This window comes from Eretmochelys imbricata, chromosome 1 (assembly GCF_965152235.1).
Source record: "Eretmochelys imbricata isolate rEreImb1 chromosome 1, rEreImb1.hap1, whole genome shotgun sequence".
Classification (NCBI taxonomy): domain Eukaryota; kingdom Metazoa; phylum Chordata; order Testudines; family Cheloniidae; genus Eretmochelys; species Eretmochelys imbricata.
This window is the reverse complement of record NC_135572.1, coordinates 346,420,818-346,439,077: the sequence shown is the minus strand read 5'-3', so window position 1 is coordinate 346,439,077 and position 18,260 is coordinate 346,420,818.

Sequence of the window (18,260 nt, the reverse complement as noted above, 5' to 3'; positions counted from 1 at the left end):
CTAGACATCAAGCCATTGACCACTACCCATTGAGCCCGACGATCTAGCCAGCTTTCTGTCCACCTTATAGTCCATTCATCCAGTCCAGACTTCTTTAACTTGCTGGCGTGAATACTGTGGGAGACCATATCAAAAGCTTTGCTAAAGTCAAGGAATATCACATCCACCACTTTCCCCATATCCACAGAGCCAGTTATCTCATCATAGAAGGAAATCAGGTTGGTCAGGCATGACTTGCCCTTGGTGAATCTATGTTGCCTGTTCCGATCACCTTCTTCTCCAAGTGCTTCAAAATGGATTCCTTGAGGATCTGCTCCATGATTTTTCCAGGGGCTGAGGTGAGGCTGACTGGTCTGTAGTTCCATCATTAAAGAAAAAGAATGGAATGGAACATCATGAGGAAAGTCATCTGATACGTAAATAGTCCAAAAATATTGATTTAAATGCCCTCCAATCCAACGAAATACTTAAATACCATTTTTGTATTCCTCTTACACAAGCCAAATTGAGTACAGAGGACCAGATCCTGGTCTGCACCCATTCATACCAGCTGAGGATTTCACCATAGTTCAAATTTAACGTATAACCAGATAAGGCAAATCACAAATGTGAGATATAAGACTGAAAAGATACAAACGAGGCACAGTGCTGCTGCCCTGCTCCTTCTTCTGTTTTGAAGTAGGGTGAAAATTGCATTTGGGAGAAAGCAGAGAACAGCAGGAGTGTTAGCTCATTATGTTGGCCCCCACCTAAAATTAATCCACTATCCCTTCATAGCACAAAGGGCTTAGAAATATACTCTGCCAGGACTAATATTTCCATTGTGCCAGATAATTAAATTACACAGCATTTGTCGCTTAAAATACATCATGGGTTTTCATACAACAGTGAAAATCTGTCTCACACCAGCTGTATCAGCCTTTCCTTGATGATTTTACTCTTGGACATCTGGGTTCCACTGTAATTTCACACATGCAAAGTCATGACCTTGCCAGCTATATCCCATCAACCACCACACCAATCATTCCTAAGGGGATATCACACAGGAGCAAGGACCGTCTTTTTATGCCTTCCTGTGCAGAAAAGGAGCTCAGTTCTCCCTGTGACACTGTCTCTCCACACCTTGTGGAGGGGCAGGGCAGATCAATACATACTCTTACCCCTCCAACTCCATGGAGATTCCCTGGTTTTTTCCTATAGCATCCCCTCCACAGTAAGAGGACCTTGGATGGTGATGACCCAACCAATAAGCAGCCCTGGTACTGCAGCCCCAATGAAGCCAAGCTGGTAGTAATAAGTGTGGGGAAACCACCAGGGACACAGAGCTGCAACAGAGGCACAGGACTTACACACAGATGATCCCAGGTTTACAGTGCATCTGAAGGATTTCTGGGCAAGCTCCATGCAGGTGGGGATCACAAGGATACCCTAATTGAACATACTCCGATTACTTACCCAGATGTTGCTGGGTGAGATTCTTTTGGACTGTGAGGACAGGAGGTCAGACTAGATCATACGGGCTTTAAAAATCTAGAATCTTAATTGCTGTGATGGAATAAATGGAGAGAAGTGTTCTTTTAAGTAATTGGCTTTGGAAAGTATAATGAATGCCTTGAATTGCAGCGAGACCCAAACACGTAGCCTGTACAAATATCAAACAGGCGATTGCATTAGGTGGGAAAGTCTTTCCCCCACTTCCCAGTGGCCCAGCCTTATGCTGTTTCTTTGCTAAATATCCTAAAAACAGGATCTGCCTTTGCAGAACTAGATTAGATTGATTTGTTCTTTTCAGGCTTATGGGCATTTTATCTATCTGACTTTTGTGAAACACGCACTGTGACTGGCTGTTCTCATAGAAAAGAAAATGTTTACCTTTAATGGAAATGTGCTCGATGGATGACACATTCCATTAACAAGCGTATAATTCAGTCTTCTGACTGCAGACAAAAATTCACAATTTGTAGGTGCTAATGTCCTCAGGTGGTGATAATACGTTGTATGTATGTAAAGTTTGGTACATTCACATATGCTTCAAAGTATTCATAGTGCAATCTGTTTTTGCCTGGGATGATGATGATGCATGTGTATATAACTCAGTGTCTTAAATGCTAATGAAGGCATTCAGATACTACTGTACAAATATCTTGTAAGCAGATGGCTCTGCCACTCTATTCCTCATATCACACCACTGGATATTGGCCACACTTACCACCTTCTCAGGGTTTCTCTTTAAACAACAAACAAATATCATCCTTCCTCTTAAACTAGTCTGTTCTGAGGGTTTCTCTTTGCAGGTCAGGGACTGCTTTATTTTATCTTTATGGTCAGGGACTATTTGTCTAAGAACTATGATAGAAACACAACATGGGCCACCAACAGAGGTTGAGAACAATGTGACTTGCATGTTGTCCTTAAGAAAACAACTCTCTGCCCACATAGGTAAATTGGGCTAACACTTTGGTACCAACGACAGAATCTAAAAATGATTTAAAGGGGAGAAGCAGGTTTGCATGTTAGGAGAAGAAGGTTATTCTTTGGCAAAAGCAGCTTTCTTTCTGCTAAGGACAGGAAACTCCCTTCTTATCCATAATCAGAGAATGTTCCTAAAAACAGAAAACTGTTGCTGAGCCACACTGAGCCATCTGGATGCAATGACACACATTACCAGTGCCAAGTTCTTCTCTTAGTTACATGGATGCAGCTCCTATTGCATAAATCAATGGAAATTGAAACCATGTAATTGAGAGCAGAATATGGCCCACAAGCTTTATTTCTTCACACAACAGAAACGTTCACACTGGTGTAATCAATGATTGTCAGTGTAGCCATAAAGAAAAAAGGGATTCTGGGCACAGATTCTGGTCCCTGCTCTAGCAGTGCAAAGCAGACAGAAAGCCAGCTCAATCAGTTATCTCAGAATTCCCTCCATGTAGGAGGAATCCTGAGGTGACATGGAGCTGGTGTAAGGGATGGAAAAATAGGAGTGAGGCCAGAATGTCTCTGCTCTGGCTATTCCTGGTTGTCAGAATGGCTGCATGGGGCTATGGGCAGCTAGGCACAACTTAAAACAGCCTTTGAGCTGCTCTAACTTACACTGTGGACAGAACTAGTGCTTAAATAAGCATTTAGATGCCTAACTTTAGGCCTCAAGGTCTGACGGTTTTGGCCAATATTCTTTAACAGGCTGCTGTTTCCTGTGTGGTTGTTATGTAGGCTGTGTTACATAACCTTCCCTGCATTTTTCTTTTTTTAAATGGGTTTAGAAAGAAAAAAAGTAAGGTAGGTAACAATAGAGCCTTGGCTAAAGGCCAGGCAATTACATTGTGTCTCCCTAGATGTGCAAACCTATCTAAGGGTGCATCTACACTGGAGCTGGAAGATGTAATTCCCAGCTCAAGACGACATACCCATGCTAGCTCTGATCAAGCTAATGCACTAAAAATAGAAGTGTGGCCACATTCACACTAACAAAGGGAGTGGTTAGCCAATCCAAGGATGTACCTGGAGTTTCAGATGGGCTCACACTTGGGGCAGCTAGCCCCACCTGCTGCTCACATGGCTGTAGCTACACTTCTATTTTCAGTACATTTGCGCTAGCTTGATCAGATTTAGTGTGGTTATGTCTACTTGAGCTGGAAATTACACTGTTTAGCTCTAGTGTAAATACATGCTAAGTATTTACATGGCTCTGTGCAGTTTGCTGAGTACATTGGGAACTTTTAATGAAAGATAATGTCTGAATATAATTTATCATTGTGATTCTTTGCTGTAGGAAGGGTAAGTAAGCTATGCTGAGTTTACTAGTGAGTGCATCATATCCATTATGGACAGATCCTGGATTTCTCATGAATCCCAAACTGGCTTCATTAGAAGTATTAAGTGTTCAAGGAATGCAAGATCAGGTCCATAAAGTCAGCAAGTGAAATCCTAACCCCAGTGAAGTCAATGAGATTTTTGCCATTGACTTCAATAAGAGCCAGGATTTCACCCAGAAGGCCTTCAAAAGTCAGACACCTTTATATTCTTAGCAATTAGGATTAAACCCTGTTGCCACAGTGAGATACTGAACTTGTTGTCATAAATATAAAGGGAAAGGTAACCACCTTTCTGTATACAGTGCTATAAAATCACTCCTGGCCAGAGGCAAAACCCTTTCACCTGTAAAGGGTTAAGAAGCTAAGGTAACCTCACTGGCATCTGACCCAAAACAACCAATGAGGGGACAAGATACTTTCAAATCTGGAGGGGGATGGGGGAAACAAAGGGTTTTGTCTGTCTGCGTGATGCTTTTGCCGGAAACAGATCAGGAATACAAGCCTTACAACTCCTGTAAAGTTAGTAAGTAATCTAGCTAGAAAATGTGTTAGATTTTTTTTTGTTTAATGGCTTGTAAAATAAGCTGTGCTGGAGGGAATGTATATTCTGTTTTTTGTGTCTTTTTGTAACTTAAGGTTTTGCCTAGAGGGATTCTCTATGTTTTGAATCTGATTACCCTGTAAAGTATTTACCATCCTGATTTTACAGAGGTGATTCTTTTACCTTTTCTTTAAATAAAATTCATAGATACTAAGGTCAGAAGGGACCATTATGATCATCTAGTCTGACCTCCTGCACAACGCAGGCCACAGAATCTCACCCACCCACTCCTGCAAAAAACCTCTCACCTATGTCTGAGCTATTGAAGTCCTCAAATCGTGATTTAAACACTTAAAGGAGCAGAGAATCCTCCAGCAAGTGACCAGTGCCCCATGCTACAGAGGAAGGTGAAAAACCTCTAGGGCCTCTTCCAGTCGCCCTGGAGGAAAATTCCTTCCCGACCCCAAATATGGCAATCTGCTAAACCCTGAGCATACGGGCAAGATTCACCAGCCAGGTACTACAGAAAATTCTTTCCTGGGTAACTCAGATCCCACCCCATCTAACATCCCATCACAGGCCATTAGGCCTATTTACCATGAATATTTAAAGATCAATTAATTACCAAAAATCATGTTATCCCATCATACCATCTCCTCCATAAACTTATCGAGTTTAATCTTAAAGCCCTTATAGACCCTTTTCCCCCACGGCTTCCCTTGGAAAGCTATTCCAAAACTTCATTCCTCTGATGGTTAGAAACCTTTGTCTAATTTCAAGTCTAAACTTCCCAGTGACTAGTTTATATCCATTTGTTCTTGTGTCCACATTGGTACTGAGCTTAAATAATTCCTCTCCTTCTCCGGTATTTATCCCTTGGATATATTTATAGAGAGCAATCATATCTCCCCTCAACCTTCTTTTAGTTAAGCTAAACAAGCCAAGCTCCTTGAGTCTCCTTTCATAAGACAGGTTTTCCATTCCTCGGATCATCCTAGTAGCTCTTCTCTGTACCTGTTCCAGTTTGAATTCATCCTTCTTAAACATGGGAGACCAGAACTGCACACAGTATTCCAAATGAGGTCTCACCAGTGCCTTGTATAATGGTACTAACATCTCCTTATCTCTACTGGAAATACCTCTCCTGATGCATCCCAAGACTGCATTAGCTTTTTTCACGGCCATATCACATTGGCGGCTCATAGTCATCTTATGATCAACCAGTATTCCAAGGTCCTTCTCCTCTGTTACTTCTAACTGATGTTTCCCCAGCTTATAACTAAAATTCTTGTTATTAATCCCTAAATACATAACCTTACACTTCTCACTATTTAAGAACCTAATTGCTTTTTCATTGTTCTTAAGATCCAAGGGTTTGGGTCTGTGTTCACCTGTACCACTTGGTGAAGATATTATCATCAAGCCTTCCCCAGGAAAGGGGGTGTAGGGCTTGGGGGGGGGGATATTTTTGTGGAAGATGTCTCCAAGTCGGCTCTTTCCCTGTTCTTTGTTTAAAACGCTTGGTGGTGGCAGCGTACTGTTCAAGGACAAGGCAAAGTTTGTACCTTGGGGAAGTTTTTAACCTAAGCTGGTACAAATAAGCTTAGGGGGTCTTTCATGCTGGTCCCCACATCTGTACCCTAGAGTTCAGAGTGGGGAAGGAACCTTGACACTTGTGTTTTCTTGAAAACCAGCAAGTCCCTGAAAAACTTCCCAGTCACATTTAATTTTTTGAAAATATTTGTTATCTCAGCTTTCCAAATATATGTAGCCATCTTCCTGAAGGATCGTGCTGAAAACAGTAATATCATCTGTGATGCTCACATTTCCAGAATGTACTAAGAGCAGAATTATTCATCCCACTATTCATGAAACCACAACAAAAAAAATATACAATTTGCATAAAATATTAGCCAGTAATGCCTTGGTTTTTCCTCTCCCCTATCTGGGTGTATAAAATATTGATGAAGGGGAAATGCAAGTAGCCATGGTAATCCAGATTTTCAAACAAACTGTATGTGATGTGCTAGACAATGTTATTTTAAAGAGACGATGCCCAGCCCTTCTCTTCTACATGCTTTACAGGTCACACGGGATGAATAATTTATCAAAAAATAAGTACATTAATGTCAGTGGGATTGAGCAGGTTGTAAATCAGGACAGAATTGTGCCCCATTTACTCCAGTGAGATTGAAGAGGTGTAAATCAATGAGCACACACATTTCCTTGCTATGCTGGAAGCCCAAACACAAGTACACTGCACAAGTTGAATGCAAAAGTAAAAATGAATATGAACAAAGAAAAACTTAGCCTAATCTCTACTGCCTACGGTGAGCAGAGTCCTAAAAATTCACTAATATAACTTGTGATATAATATGTTAAATATGTAATATGTTAAAATTCTTCCAGTATTAATAACCTCAGCCCTTAATACAAATAGTGTTACATTATTCTACTGTAATGATCCGAACCACTACAGCTTATAATAGTGATTCTGCAGTGAGTGGGGCTAGAACACAGGTTTTTTTGGTGGGGGGGTTGTTAAAGAGGATGCAACACCAAGAATATTTTAAAATAAAATCCTATATCATAGCAATGTCCCTTCTACTTTGTGTGTTAAAATTCTCCAAATACAGATTAGCTTTCTTTGCTCTGTCTGTTAATTCTTCCTCTGCCTGAAATCAGGAACTGCAGACACTTTGACGCATGGATTGAAAGGATGTTTCTCCACAATACCACACAGCTGTGCTGGATCAAGCCATCAGCCCTTCCTTGTACTGGTGCCAACACACTGTGCACTTAAAATGTAAAACCTAACAAAAGAAAAATAATGCAGTAATTCCACTCAACGAACCAATTGCACAAAACATTGGGGCCCATGGAACAATGTAAGCACAGATCCTGTAGCCATTCTCTGCCCTCCCCCATAGCATCCTTCCACAACAGTCTGGAACCAACACACAGGACCTTACAGAAATGTACAAATGGGGCCTGAACCAGAGCCCACTGAAATCAATATAAAGACTCCCATTATTTCACTGTGTTTGGCTCAGGCCTATGATTTATAAGCACATATACTGGGTTGCTCTATCTGCAAGCTTCCTGCCACAACCATAATGCAGGGCGTAAGTGGGGGGACTTCACCTATTCAGACTCTCCGCACCAAGAGTGAATTTAATCAATTTTGTCTGATCTGAACCTTGCCTTTTGCTGGGTCCACCATAGAAATTCTGAGCCACTGGGTATTTTTTCCTCCTGTATGACTCAACCTGTAATTTTTACGAGTCTGATCTCCTTATTGGTCAAAAACCTATTTCAATTAAAAAAAAAGAAAAAAGAACCAATCACCATTCTAATACAGTATCATCTCTGGTATAGTCTTGAAGATTGGAGGAAAGGAAAGATGGCACGCGCTGGACTGGGAACTGGCCAAAGGGCAGGAAACAGACTAACCGGAAGAGCACAGCAAATTGAACATATTCCACTGGAAAAAAGTTATTGGCCATGGGAAGTATCATGATGGGGATTAACTTTGCAGTTGAATTTATTGCCTCAAGGAGTGACTTTGAACATAGCACTGTAAGTGGATATTCCAAAATTTAGAATTTTAGACAAAATTCTGCTCATCCACACAGCAACTCCAATTCATCTCTCATTTATCAGCAGTTTTAAACTGTGTGGCTGGTCTCCTTAACATCTGTGAGGTTATTCCTGATATATAGAGACAGGAAAATCAGACACAGCAGATCTAGACCTGATATTCTGCTCTTTCTATAGGCCCTGAACGTCCACTGAAATTAAGAATCTGGTGTGCGTAAGAACAGTGGAGAGGATCAGTGAGCAGAATTTGGACCCTTTGCTTCTACAGATTATCATGTCTATCATCATTCATGGCATAAAAAACTGACAATGGAACAGTACATAAGAAAAATCTAATGCTGTAACCTTTGGAATGCGAGTTTTAAAATTCGCACTCTAAGGCTGAGGAGATGGGGAAAGAGGATAAGAAAATAACCTGAAACAAGGTGGGTGAAGGTAGGAAGGGCTGCAGGCCAGGAGCTATGAGAACAGCAGCAAATAATGAGGGAACAGTGAAGACAGAGATCAGGTAACAAAAAGGCTTTGATCATTCAGCTGGTCTTGAAGCAGAGAATAAAAGTAGGCAGCATCTCTTCAATGGAGCAGTGCTGCCACACAGCGACAAGGAAAGAGATCTGAGTTGCAGAGGCAATTATGCTAGAAGCGTCATGCGGCCATGCCTAAAGGCTAGCTGCAGCAAAGAAGCTTGTTTGCTGAGGGAACGCCAGGGGTAACCACAAAAGGCAGTCTTAACAGGTAAGGAACTGGTTTGTTCTTGGCTAGAGTGCTTGCTGCTGTATTAGTTACCATGCTGAAGGATGTATTAAAAAGGTGTTAGTAGCAAGTGCAATTCCATCGTTAAGGCTGTATTGAAATCCTTTAGGTGTGCACAAAAGACAAACATGGATGAGAACCAAAAAGTGGAGCTGGCCCTGCTCAGGTGAGGTAAATTTAAGCAAAATTCTGTGCCGAGGATAGATTATAAACAAAAATATTTTAAAAACCACCAAGACTGGAATTTTCACCAGTGCCTAAGGGATTTAGGTGCCCAAATCCCATTGACTTTCAGGAGGCAAGCACCTAGGGAGCCCTTAGGGGTTGTGGAATATCAGCCCAAGTTATTATTATTTAATGTTCCTATCTCCATCACAAGAGCTTACAGAGGAATTACCAGTCTGATGCCATTTAATAAAATTTTATACAAGAAAACTCCAGTCTGTACGTTTTAGATACAAATCCTTTGAACAAAGAGGAGTAAGTAGAGAGTGGTATGACAAAAAATATTAGCTAATAACTTTTAGGTGATCAATAGCATAGGTGCTGACTCCGGGGGTGCTCTGGGACTGGAGCACCCACAGGGAAAAATTGGTGGGTGCTCTGCACCCACCGGCAGTAAAGCGCCCCCCCACCCCAGCTCACCTCAGCCTTCTCCCCTGAGCATGCCGCATCCCCGCTTCTCCTCCCAGTGCTTGCCGCCACAAAACAGCTGTTTCGCGGCATAACAAGCTGTGGGAGGGAGGGGGGATGAGTGGGACTGCAGCACGCTCATGAGAGGTGGCAGGGCAGGGATTTGGGGGAAGGAGTCCAATAGGGGCAGGGAGGGGGTGGAGTTGGGGCGGGGACTTTGGGGAAGGGGTTGGAATGGGGGCAGGGCAAGAGTGGAACACCCACTAGCACCAGGAGAAGTTGGTGCCTATGGTTCATAGTCTTATTCCAGTTCTTCATCTCAGAAAGCACCATACATTAATCTGCCCTTTTGTTGGCAGATCAAGCAGAAGGCACAAGCATGGAAACTGAACTATTCCCACAACTAGGGTTAGGAGAGACGCTTGCTCTCTCTCTGCTCATGCTGCACTGGTTCAGTGGCTAAAGAGAGGATTTCTTCTGATTTTAAAAGGTGTTGAACACCTTTAGCTCCCAGTGGATTTGTGGGTGCTCAGCTATTTTGAAAATCAGGCCACAAGATCCCCCACGGTTGTCAGTTTGGTAGTTTTCACCAGCAATAAATTTTCCATGAGAATTAATGAGGTATATGGGGCCTCAAACTAGATTCTATACCTACATGCACTTCAATTCAGTAACAAACTGTACGTCTAAGCATTGGATAATATCCTGCAAAGTCTCTGTAACATCCTGACACTGATGGATTGTACCCTATTGTCCCTTATGATAATTTTATATGAAAAAATAATAAAAAACAAACATTAGAAACGCCCTGTTGGAGCTTGCAGTCCTGGCTCCCACCCATCTCCTGTTGAAAATGCCAGCTCAGCCATAACTACAATCCTGCTAAAGGAGTACTATGAAAAACGAAACTACCTGGAAATGAAATAGATAAGGTGGGTGAGGTAATATGTTTTCTTGGACCAACTTCTGTTGATGAGAGAGACAAGCTTTCAGGCTATACAGAGCTCTTCTTCAGGAAGCATTTCCCCGCAGAAGACAGCAGCAGGTCTCTTTAATGAGATGGGGAAATCATGGCCAAAAAAAAAGTCTGTAGTGGGCACAGTTAGGAAAGGAAATGTCAGGGTGATGACTGTCAATCAAAGAGAAAAAGAATAGAACTTCTAGAGAGCTGGAAACACTTTTGCCTCAAAAGGGATGGATTCAAGAGAAGACTAAAAACGTATTCCTTTGAAAATGGACAGAAAAGGAATTGGCAGAGATGGGCCCAGAAAACAATATCTTGTGTGAGAAAGATTAATTTCTTCACTGTAATGTAGAAAGGCAGCTTCCAACTGGGGCTGATGGAAGGAGGTTACTAAGGAGATTTTGAATGCCTCACAAATTGAAATACAGGGTCCTCAGCCACATGAAGCAGAGACTTTAAAAGCCCAATTGCAACGAATTCAAAATAAGGGAGTCTTAGCTAGAGATTATCACCTCTTGTTTTAAAAATCTGAAGTTTTAGCGCAGCTCAGACGGGGCTTAAGAAAAAAGGTCCATCAGAAAATGAAATGGGGATGGAGGGGGTGGGAAAGGCTCAGTGTGAGACTCTTCCTGGAATGTGGGAGGACTAGCCCATGGGAAATATGGGTATTCTTAGTCATTTGGTTACACTGAATATTTTTCAAATACACGTGAAAATAGGAATAATGATTAAATATTAATCATAACAATTTGTATTGTGGTTGCACCCAGCTGTGGACTGGCAGGGTGCAACCCAGTATAAAAAACACAGAACAAGACGACAGCCCCTTCCCCAAAGTCTTACAATCCAAGTAAATAAATATATTATAAACCACTAGACTCAGATGGAAACAATAATGAACTAGGCCAGCATTTCTTGGGGTGTGATTTTCAAGAGTACTGAGCAACATCAGAACACTGGTATTGCACCCAGGCCCACCAGCAGCACCCTCAGCTGCTACACCACTGCAGTGCACTGAACTACTACCACGACCAACAGCCTTACTACAATGCTACACTACAAAATTAAGTTGACCTAAATTACGTCGATGCACAGCCACCGCAGTAATTAAGTTGCTTTTGCACGTCCCCACTACGCTCCTTGTGTTGGCAGTGCACATCCTCACCAGGAGCACTTGCACCAATTTAATTGTCAGTGTGGGACACTTCTAAAAGGCAGCAACAGTCAATGTAAGCAATGCAGTGTCTACATTGACACTGCATCAACCTAACTACATCAACTGAAGCGCTACATCTCTCGTGGAAGTGGAGTTAAGTCAGTGTAGTGGGCAAGTTACATCGGTGGGAGCTACATTTTAGTGTAGACACGTACAGAGTTAGGTCGATGTAAGCTGCCTTATATCTTACTTGACTATGGCTCTGCAGTGCCCTCTAGCCTACATTGGCCACCAGGCATTACAGTTTGCTCAGACCACTTCAGTCTCCTCGTAGGCTCATGCAACCTGAAAAGGGTATGAAATCCACAGGCATAGCACCACAAAACAGACACACTACCCCCTAAGGGGAATATGACTGCCCGATCAACTTGCAGGCTGGATCCAACGTTCCGTGCAGCCAAATATATTCCCTCTCAGAACCCATATTAGCTACCCCTAAGGACTACATCCACGAGGATCTGGAGAAAGGTTTTACCAGCATTCCACATCCCCAGCAGGGACCCTGTCCCTTTGTGAAAAAGAAAGATGGCTCTCTAAGACTCCATGTGGACTACTGTGCCCTAAATAAAAATCTCAGCGTAGAATCAATACCCTCTACCCCGACCCCAAAGCTCCTGGATCGGGTAAGAACTACTTGGGTACTCACCAAGTTACAGCTCAGAGGGGCATACAGTCTCGTCAGAATCTGATCAGGGGATGAATGCAAGACAACTTTTTCACACTCAGTATGGCTACTTCGAATATCTGGTGAAGTCTTTTGGACTTACTAATGTGCCCGGGACCTTTCAGCATCTTATTAATAATGGCTTACAGGATATGCTGGACTGCCATGTGGTTGCCTATTTAGATGACATCATAACTTGCTCTGAAGACCAGCCTACGCTAAGCTGGAGAGATGTGTCTTCAATCAGCCCACAGTGGAATCCTTAGGCTACATTCTGCCTTGCAAGGGAGTTCGCATGGATCCTTGGAAGACAGAAGCGATTCACGATTAGGCAATACTATAAAATATTTAAGAAATTAGTGAAATTCATTGTGAATTTCAGTGAATACTTTATAAGGGGCTACTCCTGAATCCTGGTCCCTATAGCTTCTCTGCTGCAAAAAAACCCACAAAGTTCACTTGGATGCCAGAAATCCAAGAAGCTTTCAATCAACTGAAGGCAGCATTCGCTTCCATGTCCATCCTCACACATCCTTTCCCAAGTCAGCTGTTCATGCTAGAAACTGATACTTCCAATGTCACCAGCAGGGTGATGCTGTCCCAGAAACAAGGCCTTGACCAAGAAGTTCATCTCCATTTCTGCAAACTCACTTCTGCTGAACACAATTATGAAATTTCAGACTGGGAGCTATATTCCCTCTAATTTTTTCCATCCATGTGCGGAATAAATTTTGTTATGTGCACCAAGGTATGTGCAGATGTGCGCCACCAGTAGAAACAAAAACCTAAATATAATATATTTTTTTTAAAAGTTACCATAGGGATAATTACTCCAGCTAGGACAGGTTAGGCATTTTACAACTCAGTACTCACAAAGAATTAAATTTAAGTGTAAGAGAAATAAAAATTATGAAATGCACAGACCAGTCAAAACACTAAAATAACACACTTTGAAATAATAAAATGACAATATATGTGCATTGCAGGAAGTACCGAGTAGTAACAACAACAATACTACAAGTATGTGTTGGGAAGTGAGCGTGAAAGACTGTGTGTGTGTGTGCTGGGGAAAGCCATGTGCTGTCTCTTTAAGACACTCACTGAAAGCTCTCCTGCTCTGTCCTGAGCCCTGTTGTCTCCCCTCACCTGCTCTAGGGAGATGAGGTACAGGGGCAGGGGGAGAGAGAGACTGAGATGGCTGCTGGGGAAATTTCAGAAACAGTACACTGTCTCTTTAAGAAAGGTACTCACTCAACATTCAGTCCTCAGACTGCAGCAGCTCCGAGTCCTCCTGAGCCAGGCTGTCCCCTCTGCCCTGCTCTGTGGAGATGGAGTACAGGGGGAGGGGGACACCCTGACATCTGCTCTCCTCTCCCCCCTCACCTCCCACCCCAACCCCACACAGCCAGCAGGAGGGTCCCAGGAGCAGCTGCAGGATGGAGCAAAGTGCGGGGAGGGACACCTGAACACATGCTGCCTACTGTGAGCTCTGCTAATCAGCTGGGCAGCACCTGAGTCTCTCCTGCATGGCCACCCAAGCGTGCAGCTTACAGGGAACACAGAGCTCCTTGCCATCAAAGCAGCTTAAAGACCTGGAGGCTTTATCTAGACGGAGTCAGACACCCAATTCAGATGTCCACTGATCACAAAAATCTAGAATACCTGTGCTCTGGTAAAGCCCCAACCTGGGGTTCCCAAAATCTTGGTTTTGGCAGAAGGTGTTCCACCTCCTCGAGGTGCATCTCCATGCATGGACTGCCTGCCATCCACATACCAGTGGCCAATAAGAAAGATTGAACCAGATATTGGAACAATACCTGCAATGCTTCACAAACTACCATTGAAATAACTGGGCCTCACTGCTTCTACACACAGAATTTGCATAAAACAATGCAGACCACGCCTCAACCAAGAGGAGCTTTTTTTTTTTTGGCACAAATTATGGCTTCCCTGTTTTCACCCTGCACTACTCACAGCACCCACAGCTTCAGACCTGGTTCGTCAAATCCACCCAACACAGGAAGAGCTGAAACAAAACCTAGATGCATCCAAGACTGAGTACAGACCTCATGCTGACCATCACCCTCCAGAGGGCCCTACTTTTGCAGTAGGCTTAAAGATATGGCTATTAGCCATACAACTCAAGACCGGCAGACCTGTACATAAATTGGAGCTTCAGTACCCTATCAGATATGCAGGCAAATCAACCCAGTAACCTTAAACTTCAACTTTCCTTAAGGATCACGCTGTATTCCATGTTTCCCTCCTTAAACCCTTCTCCAGCATTCCCTTTCCCAAATGAAAACAGCCTCCCCTTCCATCACACCAAAGCTAAAGCAAGTGCCTTGTCCATGAGATCCTGACTCCCAGATATTGTACCTTGTTGACTAGGAAGCGTACAGGTCAGAGGAGCAGTCCTAGGAACCTGCCCACTATGAGCATGCTCCTGAAAATGTTAGAGCCTTCCACAGAGCCCATCTGGACAAACCCAGTCTTTTGGCACCCCAAGAAAGAGGAGTGGTGTCTGGACGGTGGTATTAAACCCAAGTCCAGCAGGTCCTAAGGGGGCATTCTTAGGACTGCACCATAGCAATGCACTGAAGTACTTCCCCTGAACAACGTCTTAGTGTTAAAGGCCTGCAGACACACACACAAGCCACACCCCAGGCTCCTGGTTGGATGACAGACAGCACTCTCAAGACTCCAATAGGAAGAGGACACTGTGTGAACAATAGACATTGCCTGCTAGTCACTGCTTAGACTGCCCTGCTGCCTCGCCACTTTGCCCGACCTTGCCTTCCTAACCTGCTGACCGGCTCTTTGTATGGAACCTTCTCCTTACTAATCCCAATGAGAACTCCAACCATTGTCCCAGACTGCCTCTGATACTGATCAAACTTCCAGCTACCTAACCACCAGCGCACTCTTAATTACTGCTCTGAACTGCCCCCCTAGTCCACCACAGCCACAAGGCATTACAAGCCCTCACAATGAAAACTAAAGTCTATGGGAGCTCTGAGTATTCAGAGGTCCCTCTGAAAAATCAGGCCCTTATTCTAGATATCTGTAGGTACTTCACAACAGTGGTTCCCAACCAGAGGTACATGTACCCCTTGGGGGTATGCAGAGGTCTTCCAAGGTATATACAATATCCACTCATCTAGATATTAGTCTTGTTTTACAACAGGCTGCATAAAAAGCACCAGCAAAGTCAGTACAAACTAAAATTTCATACAGACAATAACTCGATTATACTGCTCTGTATACTATACACTGAAATGTAAGTACAATACTTATATTCCAAATTTATGTTATAATTATATGGTAAAAATGAGAAAGTAAACAGTTGTTCAGTAATAGTGTGCTGTGATGCTTGTATTTTTATGTCTGATTTGTAAGCAAGTAGTTTTTAAGTGAGGTGAAACATGGGGTATGCAAGACAAATCAGACTCCTGAAAGGGGTAGTGTCCAAAAAGGTTGAGAACCACTGCTTTACAAGATCGGAGCCAGACTAGCAAAAGTGGGGAGGATTTTTTCATCAGGCAATGGAATGGGAGCAAAAATTCACATCCTCAATGCACATATCTTGTTGATGTGTGTATCTTTATACATTATTTCTACTACACCAGTCACCGTGTTAAAGTATAGATGGAGACACGCTTGTGCGTAAAACATTTATACATGTCAGTTTTTTCTCTTACCATGTGGTGGGGGGCATGGGGTGAGCTGGTGTGATTGTGGATGAGGATGGAAATCTATGGGGGTGTAAGACCCTTGCTGAACAGCGAGTGGAATGCATAATGCCAATGTGCTCTGTGTACAATAGCATCTTTCCCAGCTGATCAGCTGCCCCTTGTTGGCTGCCTGCCTGTGGTTGTTTATGCACAGCGCGTCCCCCTTTGAGTGGATTGTGGGTGTGGGGACACCACGGTTACACTCTACCAGATCATCCTGGGACTCAAGATAGTACAGCTCAATGGCCAGAGTTAAAGCAGCAGTATAGGCACCGGGGTCCATATGGCAGCCCTCGAAAGCAGGGCTGTGTGGCCTAAGGGCCAGATCCAGGGGCTGCCACCAAAGTGAGACCCAGCCCAGGACCCTAACAGTGGTTGAGTGGTCTGCCACTGGGTCAGCGGGGAATCCAGCCACAACACACTGGCCTTACACAGGTGGGAGATACCACTCACTCCTCCACCCTGGGCCACTTCCTACCATACTTCACAAAGTTGTAGTCCCTATAACATTGGGGTCTCTGGGCTCCTCAGTGCAGAAAACTCCCTGGGACTCTGACTCCAGCCAATCAGCTGTAGGTGACAGGTCTTCAGTCTGGGTCTCAGGATCTCCAGCTCCTGAACCTCAAGTATCCTTCCTCCATGGTAGTCAGCCTCAAGTGAGCTGGGCTGCTCTCCTTTATGCTAGCACAGCAGTTGGATCATGCCCAGCAGGGTCTGAGGGGCAGGACTTCCTCTGCCCATAGTATGGGATTAACCCTTTCCTGCCTAGTGAGGGGTATGTACGCCCCGTCACACTACCTCACACAGCTACCTCCCAGCTCTGAGGAATAATAGAATCATAGGACTGGAAGGGACCTCGAGAGCATGGATGGTGCATGAGCCCCCACTTCAGGGAGGCTAGCCACACAGCCCCATCCCTACCACCTCCCATGTCCACCGGAGCCCTGAGCACCCCCACCCTGCAGCCGGAGAAGCCCTGGCTGAAACGTCTGGGTCTCTGGCCACCCCCAGCACTGGGTTGCTAGCTGACCTCAGCATTGGCCCCAACACCAGGCTTCCCGCCAGCCCCAGGCCTCCAGCCGCCCTCAACACCGGCCCCAGTGCTGGGCCTCTGGTCACTTGCACCATTGGCCCCAGCCCCAAGCTGCCAGCCGCTCCCACCGTCGGCCCCAGCACCTGGCCGCTGGCCTCTGTCCAGAGCTAAACTCTGGCTTGGGGGAGAGGGCGGAGCTTGGGTGGGTCCAGGCCTTGGCTTAAGGGAGGTTTAGCCTCCCCATGCCTATTATATCTGCCGCCCATGCTCAAGAGGTCTTCTAGTCCAGTCTCCCGCACTCAAGTCAGGACTAAGTATTAGCTAGACCATCCCTGACAGATGTTTGTCAAACCTGCTCTTAAAAATCTCCAATGTTGGAGATTCCACAACCTCCCTAGGCAATTTATTCCAGTGCTTTACCACCATGACAGTTAGGAAGTTTTTCCAGACAGCCTGTACTGCATGTAAACAAAGACAAGAGGTCACTTCTGTGAGTAGTGAGTGAAATAAAGAATGGGGAAGTGGTGGGATTTCAGTCAGGGCTGACTCCCTGCCTGGCAATGAGGCTAGAAGCTCCGGCCCTTTTTTTTAGAGAATTTCAGCCCTGCCTGGGGGGGCCCCTCCGCTGATGGGCTGCTTTCCTGCTCAGTGCCCAGCTTCTGGGTTAGAGCAGCCAATCAGAGCTGCTGGAGGAAGCAAGCTGAGCTGACACCATACTCACAGGAGGGGAGGGGGAAGGAGGGAGCAGAAAGTCCAGCAACTCAGGGCAGCTCCACTCCCACTTCCCCTTCTGTGGCCTGGGAAGGGGGGATGAAGAGCCCCTGGAGCTGACCCCCCCATCCTGGAAGTGGGAGAGAGGACCCCACTGCAGCTTCCCAAGGCCTGGGAAGGGGATGAAGAACCCCAGGAGGAGCAGAAGGGAGGTTGTGAGAGCAAGGGACAGAACTGATGCTGGGGTATAATTGATCTGAGGCCTGGGGGGCTGAGCAGATGTGAGGGTGAGAGCTCCTGCAAATCACCTCACCCAATAAATATGGGAGGGTGGGCAGCACTGATTGTCATGCACACACTGGGGATGAGTAGGGAGAGCTCAACAATCTAAAGTCAGGCCAAAAACCACAGTGTAATGTTTTTTAATCTCATGATTTTGCGGGGCCTGACTCATGATTTTTTAACCTTTGGGGTTGGCACTACTGTGTGCGTTCTGCTGAATTGGAAATGATGATTCTCTGCTTTTTGTGTCACCCTTCTAAGAAGGCAGCCTGATGAGCCAGAAGCCCACCAGCTCCAACACGCCTCCCCATGAA